The sequence below is a fragment of the Ornithodoros turicata genome, chromosome 5 (genome assembly GCF_037126465.1).
Source record: "Ornithodoros turicata isolate Travis chromosome 5, ASM3712646v1, whole genome shotgun sequence".
NCBI lineage: Eukaryota > Metazoa > Arthropoda > Arachnida > Ixodida > Argasidae > Ornithodoros > Ornithodoros turicata.
Window position 1 is genome coordinate 67918163 of NC_088205.1, and position 16415 is coordinate 67934577.

The 16415-nt window shown below is 47.1% G+C and overlaps 2 long non-coding RNA genes across 2 annotated transcripts in view; one reads left to right on the forward strand and one right to left on the reverse strand.

The window, feature by feature from the left end:
• The window catches only part of LOC135394633 (uncharacterized), a 54947-nt gene that overhangs the window by 5582 nt on the left and 32950 nt on the right, over positions 1-16415 (reverse strand). The gene's annotated exons all lie outside the window — the stretch shown is intronic.
• On the forward strand, positions 4716-5472 carry LOC135396156 (uncharacterized). Its single transcript, XR_010423335.1, has 3 exons — positions 4716-4780; positions 4860-5080; positions 5461-5472. It is a non-coding gene; the product is annotated as an uncharacterized LOC135396156 (long non-coding RNA).

Below are 16415 nucleotides of genomic sequence, written 5' to 3' on the forward strand. Positions count from 1 at the left end.
ACGGCTCGACAGCCTAACATATTACCGACATGTGTCTGAAGCTGAAATAGCAAGCGCACCCCCTGTAAAGGGGGTACACATGTAAAAAAGTTTCTGAGGTTGCCGAACATTTGTTGGGTGTTATGGGGTGCAGGGGGGTCTGTATAACTCACTGGTAGTACTTACGGATACTCCATTAATAGTACGGGTACTGGTTCGAGGTGAGAACACCCTGCACTGCTGCAGAATAGAGTGCTACAGGCTTTCTTGTAGTTCGGACGCACAGCTAGACTTGCAGCACGAATGCACGAATATAGCTCTCGGATCTCTCTGTCTTGATAACCAGTCAAGTATACATGTCGGGCAATGTGCCACTTGGTACCTCGTTTTGCAACCATGTATTCTACGACATTGCCAGAATGGGCAGACACCTCGCCTTCAAGTTGGCTTCACCTGTCTACGCGTCTCCCGTATGAAACCGCCACTGAACCAGTGATTTTCCAGACCCACCCCAGAGCCCCAAAATGTCTGGCGACACCTCCTACCCTGTCTTTGTATGGGATACGCGCTCTTTGCGTTAACAATGGTGCAATGCCATTTTGTGCAGCTTCTTTCAAATATCGAATGATCATGAGAGTTACACAAGTATGATGATGCGTGCCTATACAGTAGGAAGTCATCTCCTTCCTTATTTTCCTCGATATCTGCCATCCTCCATTTTATTCCATGTGTAGAAATTCTGCACATGCAGGTCGGCATACTTGGCTTTGGTCGTCCCAGGGAAAACCCTTTACAACGTGCGATAACACACACAAACAAAAAAGGAAAACAGCAAGAATCATCACACGGACACTCGAACTCGCTGCGGTGACTCAATCTGAATTCATTCCCTAAAAAACAATCGACTGAGTTGGCTCACGCGGAGAAATAAATACCCAGTTCGAATTAATTTGTCAGCGCCCAGCCGGGGGTCGGCGGGGGCCGCTGTGGGAGGCCTCCTCCATTTTTGAGACCGATCCCACTGTCAACAAACCAAACATCGAGTACGTTTACGTATACTTCTGCCAACACTTCAAGAAATGAGGAAATTCCTTCGTACGGGAGAGGGCCATCTCGGCAGCAACACGCTTAACCGTTAGTTTATTTAGACAAAGGTCTGTAACTCGTGTAACGGACGGTTCTTTGTGTTTCATTCCTACTTTGTCACGTATAATGGATTTTCTTCCCGCTTGTTGTTCCGGCTCTATATGTGTGTATACGTTGTAGCAATGTTTACATCATGTTTTTCGCAGCTTCTGGATACGTCCGCTCTTGGTCAGCATCCGTCTTATCCTGTCTTCACGTCCTCTTTTAGGCGACATTAGTGCTCGTAGACTAATTTGTACACCTCCTCTGGCTTGCGGATGCGTCTTGCCGTGTGTTTATCTCTTGTGGCGCCAGACAAGTTGGCGTTGGGCCTGAGGAAGGAATCACATTCGATCCTGCATTGTTGACCCCTAGCTGCTCGCACTGGAACCGGAGTGACATCGAAAGTTCGTGACCCGAAGTATCTATATCTCCATCTTTTCCCAAGCACGCAGTGCCATCTTAAACCTTCGTGTTGACTCCTGGCTTCACACAATTTTCTTTTACACGTTCTATGACATTATCTGCAAAACAGCAACAAGAAATACAGGTAGTGACGACGAGTAAGGAAATTTTCCACTTATTTTGCGGCTCACTACTCAAGGACACCTTGGTCAGTATGGGATATGAATTGATGAGGTGATGGGTGAAAAAAAGTCATTGGTGTGATATAAGAACACATGTTCACGAAAGCCATTCCCAAAGTCATGCGCGCCGTGTAGCAGACAGAGCACAAACCCAACAGTCATCGCAAGAACTCCTCGTTGATAGATAATGTCATTGCAGAAGGCATAGGAATCACAATATGAGATGAGTTCAGCTAAAGCGTGTATGCGAGACCAGTGTCCTGCGTGATATATGGACCTATAGCACTAATGCCAACGTGAACGGTGCCTCGCTAATGATATCTGCAGAATGTGCATGTCTTGTGGCATCTTTGTTTTGCGCCACCTATCGTGTATTGATATAGCAACGCTTCTGTTTTAGTCGTCAACTTCTGTTTTCCACCTCCTTGCCCTAGTCAAGAAGTTTTTCGCTAAAGAACCATAGAATGAAAGCGGTAAGGATGCCAGTATTCTGAAGATATAAGGTGGCCGCCGTGGCGACGCAAGGCCTGACAACAGACCACTGAAATCGTTCACGTCTACATATACATATGTGACGGTGAAAAGTGGGGTCTGTTCCTTGAAAATACCCATGTACGAACATAAAAAGTTGCACCGTTTATAGTTGTGCTTATAGTCAGACTTAAGCTCCTCAAAGAGTGAAAACAAACAAATGAAAAAGTTACAGGCAACCAAATGTAGTGTCATTGGGATTCTATTCTACAAGGTGCTCAGTGTGTTCCATGGCCCTGATCTTCAACTTTCATATAGCGATCGTTATCGTTATATTTAAAGTTCGCGCGCTCCCTAACCACTGTGGTATAGGCGAATCACGGGCCGAAGTGATGCATATAACGCGTGTTATTGGACAACGACAAGTTGAAGATCGCGCCCCATATCCAATTTTTTAACCAGTACTAGACCATAAAACAGGACAAAAAATAAAAGGGAAAAACAAAGAAAGGCTCTGTGTAAGATTTGAGCGAGGCGCTTCTGCAAAACCACACGCCACGGAAAACGACAAATGGGGTGACAACCCTGAATGACTGAACTGAGTCGGACTACCATACTGAGTGGATAAGAAAAAGACAATTACGCTTTTAGTTAAATAACTGCGAAACATATAGACGAGTGAAATGGCATCGCTGTCCTGCTAAAGAGTCCGGCGTGGGAAGCAAAAGACCGGGAGCTGTGTACGGCCAATGACGTGGGCGGGCCCTGCAAGCACAAACGATATTTTGAGGCCTGTCTTTAAGCTCTGCGACGTCGTTACTCAGGCGGGGAGGCTTTTTCTTTTTCTCCACTTTGGCGCGTTAACGTTGTTGGGAGACCGTTTTCTCGATCTGCTACGGTTTATTGTCACCGACTGCAGGATAATATCACACTTCGTTTCCAATGTATAGCACTGGTTTCCCAGTCATCCTGTGCGTTGCACACGGCTCTTTCATGTTGAAAGAACGCAAAGGGTGAATCAAAATAATTGGTAGGGCATTTGACCAGCAATCAAGAGGTGCGACGTTCAAATCCTGCCCTTATTTCAAAATATTTGTTTACTTGTTTATTAGAATATTTGTTTATTCAATGTGTTTATTTCAGCATATATACGCTCGCTGGTGGTAACTCTAAGATCATGCAAAAGACTGGGAGGTGGTGGGTTCGAAACCCATTTGCAGGGGGGTTGAGACTTCCCCGAAAATTATCTGCGCATTTCCCTCTGAAGTCGTCCCATGACGCGTACTAACCTCCCTATCTTACATATCTTCCTTCTGTCCTCTCTCCATCTGTCTCCGTCTTGTTTATAACGTTTACAGTCACAGTTGCCACGCGGTGCTAACCCATAATTTAAGGAAAAACGCTTAACAACGCTTCTTCACATCGAAATATCACGACACGTTAATTTCGTTCACGCAGTATTGCGTAGTGGTGATCTGAAGGTCATGTAAACTTGTGTATAGTTGCGCCCGTCACTCTCTTCCTGTCCATGACGTCACAGAAGTGTTTTGCAGCATCAAAGATATACCTAACGAGCACAATAAAGTGAAAGTTCAAGTACATTGGCGTGGTTGTCAGTCGCAGATGTGTTAACAGTATGGTACTTCATTTCGTAGCGCGAACAAAAAAAAAAAAAACATAAAACTTCTTCAGCACGTCTACCTTTATCCATTCTCATTTTTAGTAAGATAAGTTGATAAGTAAATTTTTGAAAAATATGGAGAAGCTGAATTCGGCACCCGACCAATTCTGCCAATTTTTAGTACATTGTGCTGGTTGGACAGGTTTCTCCGTTGCGCTTTACCAAAGGTCATCTTGTACCATATCTCATCACGCAAGAAAAAGCACAAATCATAAATGACATTACGAGCTCTGCGTTTACTGACACTACATTATCCGAGGAGAGGATAGGTGTCCGCATAAACCGAAATCTATAATATGAAAGACACGTCCAAAACCAACCGCCCGTGTATAGCTTGAATGGGCCTTATAGGCGGCGTCAAGAAAGGCTCAGATGGCCGGTTACGACGGCGTAAGTCGGACACTTTACAATATCTATTTGAGTACTCCTGTGCCGCCGCACAAAAAGATCACAAAGCGCTCGCTAACGACTCCGCACGGAATTTTGATGATCGTGCATTCCGTACAATGTGTGCTTTTCCTGGAATTTATAGATGGGCGGTTTCGATGTCACCGATGCCACGACCTAATGACGTTGACGCTCTCATTGTAGTGGTGTGTTGAGAATTGTTTGTTGAAGCACTTCCGGTCGTTTGTGCCCTCTTTGCTGTAAGGAAAGAAAGTCAAGTTGCACGTTTGGCTATCCCGTGAGTTTTGCTTTATTTACTTGCGTTAATTATTCCCCTCTTTCTTTTTTACGAACTACGTTGTTGAAATGCGACGATAAAGCCAAGATGACAACGAAAGAAAGTAGTGTTTGATGATGAAGCGCGCGCGCACGTACAAAAAAACAAAACAAAAAAGAACAATAAGGCAACGGTGACTGTTGATGGTGAACGACATCGAGACTGACCTCTACAACACTGATCTCTGCTCGCGACGCAGGTCGTCATCGGAAGGTGACAGACGAGACAGAGCCTGCGGATGACGCCTGGTGTGTGATCACCGCCCCTTTCTGTTCATTGTTTTGATGTCTAGGACACCGCGACGTCGCTGGTGAGGATTGTCGTGAAGGTGGTACACACACTCAACATGCCCGACAGAGGTCCGACGCTACAAATTCAAATATGCGCTGTTCAGCATCTGGGTCCTGCTCTGGTTCCTGCCCTTGCATAGACGCTTGGTTTCGGTCCCTGGTGCTCTCCTCTTGGCACTAGCTGACCTTTGTCCAGGCTCGTCCAGCTCCCAGTCTACGTCTGGTACAGTAAAGCTTTTATGCGCAACCTTATTGCTTCTGTGTCTCACGTTACCTACATGGGGGCGAACCCAGTGGCGTCACTAGAGGGCTGCGAGGGGTGAGGTCCGCACCGGGTGACGCGACCGAAGGAAGTGACGCGTCGCACCAGTACCACCGGTTCCTCTCTTTCTCTACGGCACGATGACGCGAGAAACAACACGAAGAACCCTCTGCGAGCACGTGATTCTTTTTTCTGCGTGTGGATTTTTTGTTACTTACAGTGTATCGCCTGGTATGGAAAGAGACCCAGTGACGCCACTGGGCAAACCCCAGGGGCACTACCGTCCACGTCTGAATACAGGTACTGTGAATTCACCTGAATTCACCTGCTTCCTCGTATAGGCTGGGTCAAGACACCGCCGCATCACAACTTAGATTGGTCTCGGCCGACCTCCCACACCAAAGCAACCCATGACAACGTGCCAAAGACATTGCAGTGTGTCCTCCGATGATGGTGTCCTCCACGAAACACAGGACCCAGGTACCAGTGCCCAGCGTGTCTATGATACGTCGAATGACTACAGTTCCTGTCCCATGAGTGCAGGAGTTACCCTGTGGTACAACGACACAGGTCGGCGGCGGCACTGGTACCTTTTCAACCTTTCGTTCCCAACCATTTAGGGTGGTCATGGCAACTTGGGCTGAGGGCTGTTTCCTACATGCATCTGTCACGAACGGGGTATCCTAGTTAGTCATGCGAACGAACAGCTTCCTCTCGTGGACAAGATCTGTAGTTCGGTGCATTTCCCTGTGTGGTCCCCAATAAGTTCGTGAACAATGCAACCCTGTCGTATTCTTGTTTAATATCCATAAACAGAGACATATTTTCCTGAGGACTTGCCTCTTGCACCACAGATATTAAATCGAATACCGTGTCCAGTGCCAAACAGTGGCAACGGTACACAGAAGTGCAAAGGAGCTCCTCGCAGGCCGCTACTCGAGCCATGCTGTGCATATACAACCGTGCGCCCCATGGAAGCATATGCAACTTACAAAGCAAATAATGTTCTTGGCTTCAACAACGAGATAACTCGCGCTCGCTTCCATGCTCCGGGCATCTTGCCGTCTCCCGAGGATGCATTTAGTGCAAGTACAAGCCTCTAGTCCTGCTCATCCAGGTTGCGGAGTGCCATATAAGAATGCAGCACAGCATCTTTATTAGCCGCACTGTCGTGCTACCATTATGCTCCGTTGTGTATTCCAGCATACTTGCTGCACACGGGTGATAGTCTGATTCGGAAAATCAATTTCATCATCACTATCACTATCATGCAAGATTTCAAGCTTTCGTGCACCACTAATTGGTGACTCTGAGCGCATAACTAACACACACACACACACACACACACACACGCACACAAGAAAAAGCAACACGCTCAGAGTTGCACACTTCAAAAGGACCTAAAAAATAAATAAATATGGGTCGTGCCAGAATTAGCCACAATTGTCTGATACAAAAGTAAGTACCACTCCGCGAGCTCTTCACTCCCGTTCACAATCCGTAACCAGGAAGCTATCTTCATCTCTCAGCTCACTCTCACATGCACTCATTCTCTGAGAAACAGAACCCTGTACGTATGACGCAAAATCTAGATCGATATGAGAAATTTGCTTGAGGACCCCTTCTGGACAATGTGAGACTTCGGTCCTCACTGTGATGATCATCATTATATTCTCATCAAATTACTGCGAGCGAGAGAGTACAGTATCGCCTCTGGCGGTGGAGCACCCCGATCCGCGCTTCATCAAAACAAAAGTTGTTGCTGCTGCTTGACGAAGCAGACAAAGTGAAAGCAGTCAATATTTCTTTATACGAGGCACACGTTGCGTCGAACGTCAAAGTACAGAGTCGTGTAACCGTTACCACCGTGTCTTTATCACTGTAATGATAACCGTATACTTGCATTCTTGAAAGTTATTCCATTCGTAACCATGCAGAACAATTCAGATTAGATAGATCGTTCATACATCGGAGGTATACTGCATGCGTCATGTTAATAGGAGATGGTGGGTTCGAATTCCTGGAGTCAACCCAGGACGAATACTAACCCCCTATCTCCCGCTCTCCTCTTACCATATGTCTACGTCTGTACGTTGCTTACCCAAGCAGCACAATGTACTGAAAGTCGAGTGCAATAGGGGTGGTCGACGGTATGTGTCTTATCAATGTTCTTTAGCTTCACGATCGCGTTCAAGGCCTTCCACCTACCCCTCCACCTCTATTGCACTCGACTTTCAGTACGTTGTGCTGCCTGGGTATAGCCACAGTTGCTTCGCGGTGAAAACACGAACGGAATCAAACAAGCATAGAAAAGTATAAATTGCAGCCGGTCGTCTACGATTTTCTAGAGGAACATCCTACGACAGAACACCAGGGCACATGGCATAACGACTACCTCGTACAATACCGGCACTTTGTCACAACGTCCGGCTGTATAGCATTGGAAGGGTATACAAGGCAGGGAGCTCCATATATATATACAAGACTGGGTCAGGACTGAGTGGTAATAAGCGTGGTCATATGCTCGGCCGGCTTCTTTCTTAGGTTTACCTCTCAACACAGAACCCCCAGAAACGAGCCATAAATCAGGGGAGGACAAGCGGAGTGTCAGAAGACCGCACGTGCGGCCGTCATATGCGGGTGCCTCGCACGAACTGAGCATCCTGAGCAACCTGCATCTTCGGGCATTTAATGGTCATACGCAGTTAGACCATTCTGGCGTCTTGGTGATTCTTGTTGCACGGTGAATTAGCGATCTGTGGAAGAGACACACAGGAGGTGAGAGTGATCAGAAGGAGAGGAACATGTTGCTGTTCAAGCTTCGGAAACTTGAAAGTACAGCAGCCGAATGCAGCTATTTTCTCCGTTCTTACGAGCAGGGCGTTCGCATGCACGTCTTCGTCTATAGAGCATTTCCTTTTCTCGCATTTGTTAAAAACCTCATCTGCTTCAATGGCACGCTAAAGTTATTTTGTGCCAATAAGAAACTCTCCTCTCTCTCTCTCTCTCAGTGAAGCCCCTAGCAGCATTCATACTGGTATCCCCCGAAGTATTTGCTGTTTTTCCATACCTGGTACAAATCTGCTTTCCCCGATAGTTTGGCCCACGGCCCCTCGATCCTCGGCCGACGTCCCGTTTGGCTGACCTTTCCCCGGTTTTTTTTCCTTTTCGTCTAATAAATATAAATTGCAGGGGAAAACCCCCCTCGATCGCTCTCTCCGCTTGCGGAGCGGAGAGAAGCGATCGAGGGGCCGTGGCTTGCCCACGTCCATGAAGTCTGTCACCGGTATCACGTTTTGCTGCAGCCGCTTCCAAGTTATTACTCTGATTCGACGTCTTTGCTAACCACAGTTTGTGACGTATCTACAAAATTCTCCCGTGGTGCTGCTCAGTCTTACAACAAAAGCCACCAGTAGGTCTGCCCAAATGGAGAAGCCCATCGTGTTCTTGCATGACGTTACGTGCATCACCATGTTCACCTCCGACGGACCTGCATATTCCCGACATGTCCCGCAAAAACGACACTCCTGTCCTCGCTGCGCGCCAGTTTGCTCTTGACCATTTGAACTCTGTCCACGGTCAGCGTAAAGGAATTTCCACAGATGGCTCGGTTGTGTACGGCGCGTCGTCTGCAGCTTTCTACATACCTCACAGCGATACTACGCAGACTTTCAAGCTGCCGCATGAAACTTCATCCACCGAAGCGGAACTGACAGCCATCTATGAAGCGCTCAACGCCATATCCGGTTCACAGGCCGACTCGTGGTCCATCTTCACGGACAGCAAGTCAGCATTGGAGACCTTGGCGTCGTACCGGTGCAGTGCTATTTGCGATCTCCGCACGCTTGTAATCGCCAGATACAACGAGCTCTTGGCTTCCGGCCACAGCGTACGGCTCCAGTGGGTACCCAGTCACGTCGGGTTGCCCGGAAATACCCGTGCCGACATTGCCGCGAAACGTGCCCATACCACGGCTGCCTTGAGTCTCAGCATCCCGCTTTCAATGTCTGCCTGCCTGCTCCAAATACGTCGCTTGCGCTCTCGCTGTGTCCAAGATTTCGCAGAACGTGCCATCTCGCCTAATACATTTCTGCACTCCGTCGACCCAAAAATGCAATACGTCCCTCCCCCAAACATCACGAGGAGGGAGGCGTCCGTTATCCACCGTCTTCGGTTAAGCGTGGCTCGAACGCCAACACGGCTCTTCCAACTCAACACGCTTGACACCCCTACATGTGCAGCCTGCTCTACCGAGGGCACCACTTCCCACCTACTCCTCCACTGTCGCCTGTTCGCCGCTCCCCGTGCCACTCTGATGGAGCGGCTAGCTGCCCTAGGGCTCAGGGAGGTCACGCTGGCAACGCTACTGGGCCCTCTGCAACGCCCCATTCAGTGGCGCGTCGGAAGGGAACTCGTACGCTTCCTTACCGACACAGGGCTCGCGCTGAGCCTGTGACTGCGCCTCTTCTTTCGCTCTTTCCGATTTGTCTTTCTTTTTTCTTCTTTCTCTTTACTTTTCCTTTTCTCCCTTTTCCTTTTTGTAAGCGGGAATAGCAAGTCGGCTGCTGGAGCCTGGCTAACCTTTCCCCTCTTTCGTGTTCCCCCCCCCCCATGTTCATGTTCGTATGTTCCTCTCCGCAAAGGCATGGTATGCTATTGCTGCAAAGAACGGGCACTAAGCATTCAACCTTTGAGTACAGGCGTGCGAAGAGTAGCAACGGCTACAAACGGTGATCCACAGGGTATATCCACACGTTGTTAGCGCAGCAAACGATATGATTTTTGATTTGTTATTCACTTGTCTTTTGTACGGTTTGTTGTGCACCATCACCCAGATTTATGTCGTTCATTGGCCCACTATAAACAAAATTTCAAGTAATTGAAATGGTTATGATGGTAATGATTTTCAGATATGGCAGCACGAAGAGGTGGGAGACGTAGGGGTTAGCATGCGTGCTGGGCCGACTTCAATGGGAACTTGCCGGCACCTGCATGGAATGGCTGTCCAAAAGCCCAGCACAGTACTTTGCGTGACATTTGAGTTACCTACCAACGAATTCACCAAGGAACGTCATAACTTAAAACACTTTAACCCTCTCTTACGATCCCAGGTCATGTTCAAGCTAGCAAATGTTCTGTGCTCTTGGATTGACGAGCGTTGACGGGCCAGTGCGTTCACCAAATCACCAAGGTGCTCGTATGCCCAAGCCATTAGTAAAATTGTTTCCACCAGAGCGCTTGTAGCAATACAACGGACAAGATGAGGCGGCTCTGGGTCCTGTGACGTGTTACTGGGGTATAGCACGAAATGTTTGATTGATTGAAAGAAAGAAAAACATGGGGATTGTAGCCCTCATCACGAGGGCCGGCTACCCCAGATCACCTAAGGAAAGGAATTCCAGACACATCCACCATCACCCACTGGAGATGTCGCGAAGCGGCGACGAACGCCACAGACAGGTCATAGCCCATCTAACAGCTTGGTGTCCCTTAAAAACTGTGTAACGGCTCGCAAAGCTGGCAGTTGAGTGCTCATTGGCCATGGGCCCAGTACCTTCTGCACTCCGAAGGGTCGATTGTCAACCCGGCCTAACGCGGCTACAAGTCTGTCACGACACTCGGAGTATCTTGGGCACGTAACTATAATATGTTCGACGTCTTCGATTGAGCCACAGACTGGACAGTTAGGAGAGTCCGCCTTCCCAAGCCTGTACAGGAGTCTTGCACTGTATGGTACATTGAGCCGGAGCCTGTGAAACAATGACGTAATCTGCCGTGGCATGGATGTTGGGAGGACCAGAGCTAGTTCGGGGTCAACCCGGTGCAGAAGGGAAGATCCAGCCTCGCCACAAAACCATTGATCTTTTGACAGCTTATGGCTCAGAGACTTTAAGGCACTCTTGGCGTCCACCTTCGTGAAGTAAACACTGCGGAATGTACTATTTCCATGTGCTTTCCCGGCGTTGTGATCGGCCGCATCATGTCCGGTGATCCCACAGTGGCCAGGTATCCACCGGAAAATCACGTCATGGCCAGCGATCACTGCTTTTTGGTGCGCAACTAGTATGTCATTCAGTACAGGAGCTGTGAGGTGGTGTGTACCCGGTGTCATAAGGGTCTGTAAAGCGGCTTTGGAATCACAGAAAATCACCCATTTTCCCTGGGAAGGCGCGCACGAGATATGCTCTATGGCTAGAAGAAGAGCGTGTAGCTCTGCTGCTGCACGAAATGTTTCAATAGAAGTGGTCAAGTCATTCTATGACATGTTGCTCATACAATGGGTAAAAATGAACTGCAATGCTTCTTTATCTCTGTTCAGCGTACTCATGTTGTGATGTGCATTATTTATAGCGTGCAAGATATGCCCTGAGGTATCACTAATATTTTACGAAAACATTTATTCGCCGCATCTTCTAACGTACCAGCACTAGCAGACCTAGACAGAACTGATGTTCCGAGAGAACTGATTTCCATCTTTCATTAGTAGACCTGTTATGTTGTTGTATTTCGTACGAAATGTATTTGCTTTCAGTATAACTTAGCTATTTTTTGTCTTTGCATTTTTGTGATCTCATTTTCAATATATTGCTGCGCTTCTGGAATCTTATTTTAAATGTATTGCTGAAGCACCAGCGCAGTGCATGCTATGTTGAGAGTACGTGTAAAAGTAAAGCAAGACAGTAAAAGTATGGTATCCCACCGCTGGTACCTGTTCATCAACCGCAATTATTAAATCGGAATATGCAACTGCGTTGAGGCATACGTGTTGTTCATCCTTATACGTTTCATTGTCTCAGCTGCTACTATACTATGTTGTATAGTTCCTACCGGCTACAACCCAAGGCAGTAAACCTACAAGTGGTACTAACCGCTGCTACCGTTGCAGATAGAATGTTCCGTTAAGAAGAAAGGAAACCTCAGACAAGCCGTAACTTACCCCTCCAGCACGGTAGAAATATTGCCATGTTCTTTCGATACAGAACATGTGCGGGCTGTGGACAGTTGTATGCGGGTACCGCTAGGGTTGCTACTGGTGCAGAAACCGAAACGAAGCCCCCCCCCCCCCCCATATGCACTCTCAAAACAGAACTTCACCGCATAGCCATTCACCATTTTTGATTTCTCATTCGTAACAATGGTTGGCGCACAGCGTGCTATGCGGTGAAGTTCCGTTTTTAGAGTGCGGATGCTCACTTTTGTTATGCACGCACAGGTGTAGCGCTCCTGGCGGTACATGCACACAGCTGTCTGGGGACCGCCATGTTGACATCGAAGCAGCCTATATTCTAATGCACGGAAGCCCAAGTTTGCGACGCTATATTTATTTTGTTACGCGGAGTTTAATTTCCACGTTTTTGCTCTAGGTTTAGCTCACATAAATGCATCGTCGTGCACCATGGGAAGTTGGTCTGCCATGTAGGCGAAGGGTTACGTGTGCAAACGTCAAACAGGATTTTCTGCACACACACACACACCGTATATAATAAACGTGATGCCGCGGCGCAAAGTAGCAGATATTTCCTTGCAAGATTAGCTTCGTTTCAATATGTCGTTGTTCAGTTGCATTATTTTTTTTATTCCGTGTTAGCACCGCAAAGCAACTGTTGCTGTGAGCGGCGTACAGATGTAGACAGATGTAGAGAGGACAGCGCAGGAAGGAGTGGGGGACAGGGGGCGTTAGCATGCGTCCTGGGCCGACTTCAGGGGGAACTGTGCCGACATTCGTCTGGAAAGTCTTCGGAAAACCCAGGGAAAACCTCAGATAGCACCAGTCGGTGGTAGGATTCGAACCCACCACCTCCCAGTCTTCAGCACGACATTGGCTATGACCAACGAGCGGGACGCCTTATAACCCGCTCGGCCAAGACGCTGGTGCATAATTCATAGAGCGTTTATGCCACACGCGAACGTAAATCTCATTTTTAAGATACTTATTGATTTAAGGAATTTATACGTTATTAAATGTTACTCGGGGTGTATGATTGGGTAATGCCTAGGGCGTCACTCGACTATGTTCAGCGCTGTCGCACTACAGCATGCGCTTCACAGGCTGAAAAATGCGTCGCTGATAAGGATCCAGCTGCTGAATTTCCCGACCGGGAATCGAATCTCAATTCCACAGATGCCAAATGTTCGGAAACTACAGAATTCAACTGCATGGTACGGAGAGCGTGAACTGAGAATGCGCTGCAGAAACAGCAGGAAACACTCACAATGGTAATGAAAAGATGACTAAGAAGCAAGCGAGCTGGTGAAGTTGATGCATAATGTAAAACCCCGAGACTATATAGGGAACATGAAGGGACATACACATCACGAAGTCGCTTCGTGTTGTGTCTGTCCCTTCGTGTTCCCTAGTCTCGGGGTTTTACATTATGCATGACTCACAATGAGTCTGGAAATACAATGTATATGACACCATCAGTAAATCAGTAAATTATTTGTGACGTCAACATGCGAACAAAAAGAAGTCAGAGAAAAAGAAAACGGGCGCTAAAAGAGTGCAGGCTGCATGTTGTCGCTGAGGATCTCTCTAAGAACAAAATGCGGGGGCCGAGAAGGTACGCGTTCCTTTCTGCCGCACCAACTATACTTCTCCTTCTCATTGATCCATAAAACAGCAGTCCACTGGAACCATCTACCTGCCTCTCTTGCTGCCATGCACGGCTCCAGGAAATTCAGCAAGATGCTATACCAAACGCAGTGCTTAGATATAACACAGTGGTCACATTCGCTATAAAGCAAAACGCATCGGCTTGGCCCCCGGCGCCATGCGTCCTCTTCGTAAACAGAGGCTGCACCGCAACACGTACTAAGCTGAAAAATAGAACGAAAAGTTTCCACGAATAAAATTCTCGCTGTCAAAGCCGAACTCCACTTTCTGCGTCATCTATCCCCTCTTCTGTCGGCAGGGCTACTTGTCCTTCCTGGGCGCGGCTGACAGCGCGACAACAGCTCGAACCATCGGCCTGTGCCATAAATTTGTCACCACTGCAAAATTCTTTCTTGCGAGTCACCGAAGAAGAGAGTACAAACTTCAACCTCGACCTAACACACTTGACGTCAGCCCCGTCGTCTTCTATACAGCCCCGCGACCCCTTCAAAGTTCGGAGAGACGGCCAAGACGAGACAGGCAGGCAAGTGAAACCCGAACCCTGGTCAATTTTCTCTCACTCGTCCTCGCAAGGGCAACACGAATGATGTTGCCTTTTCAGTGACTGTTATCTTTTTTCGAAGGCCTTATTGGCAGCACAGCGGCGAGGTCGGCAGACAAAAAGACAGAAAAGCGTGACTTTGTTTCGTCTGGTCTCGGGTTTGTCACTTTTTATCTTTTTAGCGGAACGAGAGGAGACAACGTGTTTACTTTTAATGAAGTCATTGTCACGGGGCCACCTCTGGGTTTCCAAAGAAAGCCAGACCTGTTAGAAGAAAATAAATAGGGAAAGAGAAGACCGTATTTGGTTGCATCTGGTTACCGGTCGTCCTCTCTGTACGAGGAAAGCTGTGGTGATGAACTGCTTAGGTCATGTCTTACGAGACAGATTTATTGGTACTCAGGGTCCCTGTGTGGTCTGAAAGAAAAAAAAAGGAAAAAAGAGAAAAAGCAGAAACAAAGTTTTCGCAAAAAGGGTATCACTGTGATCACTCTTTTACAAAAACGTGTGACTTCTCTCTCTCGCTTCTTTTTCTTTTTTTTTTCTTTTTTAATGTTCCATACATTCTTTTGCTTGACATGCATGGAGCACTGCAATGTTGCCTTCGCCTTGCAATGTAGCAATTCTCGTATTCACAATCAGAATTCAAGTGCAGAGCCTATACAGCTGTTCGCATAATTCCGGACTACACCTTTATTTTTCTTTAATAAATATTCATATCCCCCTAAGTATATCAGATTTATATATTCGTAAATAAATAAATAAATAAATGTGCGGGTTTCATTGTCCGAATTTTTGGACGATCGTCATATCTCAATCAGTAAAGCTTGCTGTTTTTACACTTTCGCTCCATTGGATGTCAGTGTGCAGTTAAAGTAGCAAGCTATCAAAGCGAGAGTCCCTCCGTCTTCTTATAACGAGTAACTCATTTCGTTTCTCTTCTTCTCTCTTTTTATATTTTGAGGTAACGCATAACTACGTTACGTATACTTTCTTTTTTCGTAACACCAGCAAGTACGCCTAAACTTACCGAATGCTTCAGAACAAATTCCTCGCATTGTGTTCTGCAGATCCCCAAAGTTCATCGTTGCTCTGACTTTCTGCGAGGTGTCGACCGCAGACTTGCACATGATACCGCAAAAGAAAGAAAAAAAAAGAACGGTGTACCGTACTCGTTACCTCGGAAAAAGGGAATGAACTGTGCTACTCGTCGCTAAAAAACAGAAGGAACGAGTTCCCGTTACCTGTGGGAGTAGGAGACGAGTTACCTTTCATTTACCGTGATTTGCTGCGGAGCCAAGGTGTAAAATCAAGAGTTACTTAATTTTCGTCTAGTCCTTAACGACGTTTCCGCAATTACTGCCCAAGCAGCGCAACAGCTTGGTCCAATATTGGCCCAATATCGGTAATACCGGTATTGCCAATATTGGTCAAATATTGGGCCAAGACGTTGTGCTGCTTCGGTGGTGTTCGCAATTGACGCCAGTTATACCTGCTGCGTTTCCCAACGAAAATGTCCGCCGTGGGTCGCCGCAATTTCTGAATACAAGTTTCACTGACGCGCTCAAAGGAAAGGCCGAATGAACTCCAGCGAAAGTCTGCTTTCATTATTGAGAGGGAATGCAGGAACTCTGCTAGCTCTTTGTCTCCGGTACATGGACATAGTTCATACCCCTTGGTGCTATACCGATCGATCAGAGGTTGGGCAGCAGATACAGGAGAGTAGGAAAAAAGCCAAAGGATCCTTTCCAAGAAGTCACTACGTGGTCAGTGAGGCAAGTGACGATCTAACTTTTCCCACTGTTTTGTACTAACCATTGTACCATATTAGAAGGCCATCGTGCTGTTTATGGACAAGCTAATAAAACTATAAACTATAGACTAACGAACACGGGCACGCGTCATGCACACGCAAAAAAAAAAAAAAAGAGTAACCTGATGGAAAGTAATTGTTCTGTGCCGCCGCTGCCTGGCTTTATCGATGACTGTCATATTTCAACTATTTTAACCAGTAACCAGTTTTTGCAACGAAAGTTCGTGAACGTTACATTTTTTGCAAGGTAAATAGGTCGTTGATTTGTTACCAAATGAGGTAACTCGCCACTTGGTAACGAGTCGAGCACAACTATCGTTGACCCACG